This window comes from Aotus nancymaae, unplaced genomic scaffold, assembly GCF_030222135.1.
Source record: "Aotus nancymaae isolate 86718 unplaced genomic scaffold, 86718_ANA_hifiasm-v0.15.2.pri h1tg000049l, whole genome shotgun sequence".
Taxonomy (NCBI): domain Eukaryota; kingdom Metazoa; phylum Chordata; class Mammalia; order Primates; family Aotidae; genus Aotus; species Aotus nancymaae.
This window is the reverse complement of record NW_026988463.1, coordinates 2,986,792-2,991,364: the sequence shown is the minus strand read 5'-3', so window position 1 is coordinate 2,991,364 and position 4,573 is coordinate 2,986,792. Positions and strand designations below refer to the sequence as shown.

The following is a 4,573-nucleotide window of genomic DNA, read 5'->3' as shown; positions in this document are numbered from 1 at the left end:
AGAACCCCAAGGGCAGAGTCACCCATTGCACCTGGAGGAGCCGAGACCCAGATCTTACAGGTAGAGAAGCCAGTCCCCTGGCTCCCAAACCAAAAGGTGCAGCTAGATCGCGGTGGTGCGGCAGTCGCCTTCATGGGCTTGCTGCACACCTTCATAGACAGGAAGGAGCTCAGGGAGCTGAGCCAACCTGGCCAAGTGCACGGCGGGAAGCAGGAGACACCTGACATCAACCCAGACCCTGACTTCAGAGCCAGTCCCCTGGGTGGGCTAAGAGGGCCTCCTGAGCCCCTTTCCCTACAGGCACTGGGGCAGGGCCTCTCCTTCTTCTGGGGCCTCCCAAGCACTGCTCCATTCCTCCTTTTCCCAAATTCTTTGAGACTCCCAGTACAGGGAAACCCATGGAGATGCGGGGGAGGCTCCCCTCCACCTGCTGGCTCACTCTCACAGCCATGTCCCTGGCCTGGAAAGTGCCCTTTGCTCCCCACTTGCAGGGGGCAGCGGGCTGGACTCCTGGGACCTCATGGGACCCCCACCCCAGGGCTCCCTGAGCAAGTCACGGCTGCCCAAACCTCAGATGCCTCCTGGCTGTAAAGCAGAGAGAAGAGACAGCTCTGCTTCAACCCTGACACCGCCCTGGGGATTGAGATAGGTATTGACTCAAGGCTAGCATATTATGTCAGAACGTGATGGAGGTTTCACTTGTAAACCTGGGCAGACTCCATTGACTGGGTAACAATTAACTTTATTATCAGTTGTAACTGTCAATTTCAACCAGCAGCAGTTACTGCTCCCACCCTGTGAGGGTGGGGGCCCCTGGGGCTACGCTGTCTTTAAGAGTAGACTCTGTCCCTGTACTTCCTGTTTCTTAGCTGAGAGGAGGCCTGAACTATAAGCCAAAGGGAATGAGCACCTGGCCCTAAGTCAGAGAAGGGGAAGGAGAGTCACTCTATTTTCTTCAGGTGCCAGTAAGAACTTTATCAAGGTACTAGTGCCATCAGCTCCTGCCCAAGGGCACCCAGGGCTCCAGGTCACTGAGACAGGACCCAAGATACATTCCGTTCTGGGAAGACAGCTGGGAAGGCAGGCCAGCCCCAAAGAAGAGAGGACACTGCCTGTCTGGATTGCATGGGGGCACGCGAAATACCTCCACCCCCTAAGCCCTGGACTCTGTGAATGTGACCTTACTTGATAAAAGGGCCTTTGCACATGAATTAAATTGAGGATATCAAAATGAGATTATCCTAGATTTCAGGTGGGCCCCACATTCAATGACAATCTGACCTCTTAAAAGATAAAAACAGGGAGACTGGAAGCAGACCTGGGGAGAAGGCCATGTGAAGAGGGAGGCGAGATCTGGAGTGATGTGGCCACAAGCCACAGAAGGTCTGGAGCCACCAGGCAGTGGGAGAGGCAGGAGGGACCCTCCCCTAGCACCGGTGAAGGGAACATGGTCCTGCCCACACCTTGATTTCTGACTTCTGGCCTCCAGAACTGTAAAGAATAAGTTTCTGTTGTTTGAAGCCACTCAGTGGGTACACATTTGTTACTGCAGTCACAAGGAACCAGTACACTGCCTTTCTCGGTGGTGGGTCCTGGGCTCTCCGAGGTCCCCAGGGTCAAGGTTGGCTTCCTGATACCGGTCCTGTGCTGCTGGAGAAGAGCCCACTGAGACAGAACTTCCGCCTGATTACCTGAGCTCAGGCCACCTAGGGAACAAAGAGAACTTTATTGAGTCGTAGAGGCTGCACAGAAACTGGCGGGTGGGGTGCAGGCAAAGCCAGAGAGAACAGGAGCCTCCTCTCAGGACCCAGCGAGGGAAGGAGGGGTAGGGAAGCTCTCCTGTCCCGTGGGGATGACTTCACAGCCCTTGCATGTGACCTTCGGGTCCAGTATCAATCCACATAGTAGCTTTCGTGATCTGCACGGGCAGTCCAACCCCTGGATCTGTTTCAGTTGAAAGTTAGACTTCTTAAGTCTTTTGAGGCAGGATCAGAATTTTCAACAGCCATAAACTGAGGATGGTCTTAGCCGTGGCATCCAGATCCTTTATTTATAAGAGAAATGAAACACCTGGATATAGTTAAAGCACTTTAAGCTTTTGTTGTCATCTCCTCGATCCCCATTTCCTTGGACATGTGCTGTGGGCCCCGCCCGCCGCCCTGATCACAAGCCAGGTTATCAGCCCAGGGGATGGGTTACATTCTCAAATAACCTAGCAAGAGGACTGCAGGAGGGCACCAGGGGAAAATGGAAGAAAAACCCGAATCTTTAGACGAGTCTATTTTCAGACTCGCTCCTTTCTCTACCATACCTGGGTTGCTTCCGATTCCCCTTTCTCTCCTCCCCAAAACGGGCTCTAACCCCCATCCTCTGAATCCATGCCCAGGGAAGGCGGCTAGGCGCACTGGCCCTGTGTACAGGCAGCGGGGCTGCTCACTCACCCGCCGCGGGAGGGCCGGGTCAGCAGGGAGGCTACAGGAAGAAATGCGGCGCCGGGGGCGGGGGGAAAGCGGGCAGTGGCCACGGGTCACGGGTAGCGGGGGGCGCCAGCAGGCTGAAGGGCGAGGGCCGCGCAGGCAGCGGCGGCAGCGGCTGCGGGGGCGGCTCGGAGACCAGGGGCAGGCGGCCGCGCGCGCCCACGGGCTCGGGGGCGGCGGCGACGGCGGCCTCGGGCAGCGGAGGCAGCGGCAGGTGCGCGGGTGGCGGCGCAGGCGCGGGCAGGCGCGGCAGATCTTGCAGAGCGAGCGCGGCTGCGGGCGGCGCGGGCGCGCAGGCCTCGGGCGGCAGCTCAGGCAGCGCCAGGTGCGCTCCGGGACCCCACGGCGCCAGCGGCTCAGGCCGCAGCGGGAGTGCAGGCAGCGGCGGCAGCTCGGCCAGGGCGAGCGCGGAGGGCAGCGGCGGCCCGGGGCTCACGCCCGGCGGCAGGCCGGGCAGCGGCGGGTGCGGCAGGGACGGCGGGGGCAGCGAGGTCTGCGGCAGCGACGAGCGGGCCCGGCCCAGTCGCGAGTGGGCACGGGCGCGGGCGAGCCGCGGGTGCGACCTGGAGCGGGGCAGCCGCGCCGCCAGCTTGGTTGCGGCCGCTACCCCAGGGCGCCTCGAACCTGCCGAGGTGTGCCAAGCGCCGCGCTCCGACCGGCCCGGCCAATCGCAGACGCCCGCCGCCGTGCTCCAGCCAATCAGAGACTAGTGCGCTCGCGGCCTACGGGCCCCTTCCGGCAGCTGGCACGGGCTACTCTTGACAGCCAATCAGAGATATCGGCGCTCTCCGCCAAGTTCTTCCCGCCCTCTCCTGGTCGCAGCCAATCGCTGTGTCCCAGGTGCCGCCGTTGCTCCCTGCCCTCGACTAGCCTGGAGAGCCGGCACTGCACACGCGCAGTGGGCGCCACCACCTGGCCTGAGGATCTGTGGATTCGTTGCGACCCCAGGCGCTCCTCCCTACCAATTTGTTTTTTTGTTTTTCTGGTGGCTTTTTTGGGGACTGAGTCTCACTCTGGCGCCCAGACTACAATGCAGTATCGCGAGCACAGCTCAGTGAAGCCTCGACCTCCCCGGCTCAAGCAGTTCTCCCGCCTCAGTCTCCCCAAGTGGCCGGGACTACTGGCGCGCGCCACCACTCCTGGCTATTATTATACTTTATTTATTTGTTTATTTGCTTTTGAGTCGGAGTTTCCCCTCTATGCCCTAGGCTGGAGTGCAGTGGTGCGATCTCAGTTTGCTGCAACCTCCACCTCCCGGGTTCAATGTGTTCTCCTGCCTCATCCTCCTAAGTAGCTGTGATTACAGGCGCCCGCCACCACACCCGGTTAATTTTTGTATTTTTAGTAGAAATGGGGTTTCATCATCTTGGCCAGGCTGGTCTCGAACTCCTGACCTCAGATGATCCGCCTGCCTCAGCCTCCCAAAGCCCCGCCACGCCCGGCCTAATTATTAAATTTTTTGTAGAGATGAAGGCTCACCATGTTCCCCAAGCTGATCTCGAACTCCTGGGCTCAAGTGATCCACCAGCATCCGCCTTCCAAAGTGCTGGGATTCCAGGCATGAGCCACGCGCCCGCTCACCCCCACCAATTTGGAGTATGAGATTGTCCTGTTTACCCATAGGAATTCAGGTATGATGATCCTGTGTGGGTGGGTTAAGGTACACAGATTTCCATTCAGTTATGAGAAAGATAAAACAATATCAGAATTCAAAAGCAAAATGTGGTGATAACATAGCATTTTTTGTGTTCTTGAGAATGTAAATGACAGATGGGTAAGAACCTGGTAGCTCAGAATAAAAAAGGATAAAATGGTCAATCTATTCAAAATTGGAATATAGAAACTTTTTTTTTTGAGTCAGGATTTTGCTTTGTTGCCCGGGCTGGAGTGCAGTAGTGCCATCATGGCTCACTGCAGCCTCAATCTCCTGGGCTCAAGTGATCCCCTCATCTCAGCCTCCCAAGGAACTGAGACTACAGGTGTGTGCCACCATGCCAGGCTAATTCTTTTGTTTGTAGAGAGGGGAGTCTCATTATGGTATGTCGGCTGGCCTCGGACTCCTGGGCTCAAGCGATCCTCCTGCCGCAGCCTCCCAA

General features: G+C 57.9%; 1 long non-coding RNA gene across 2 annotated transcripts; it reads right to left on the bottom strand.

Annotated features, from left to right (window-relative positions):
• Positions 1–721: 721 nt before the first annotated feature.
• Positions 722–2,522, bottom strand: LOC105709797 (uncharacterized). 2 transcript variants are annotated; one of them, XR_001105605.3, is made up of 2 exons: positions 2,442–2,522; positions 722–2,044 (listed from the first exon to the last, which is right to left on the bottom strand). It is a non-coding gene; the product is annotated as an uncharacterized LOC105709797 (long non-coding RNA). The 2 variants fall into 2 exon arrangements; XR_001105606.2 differs by lacking the exon at positions 2,442–2,522 and adding an exon at positions 2,312–2,347.
• Between the last annotated feature and the right edge of the window lie 2,051 nt (positions 2,523–4,573).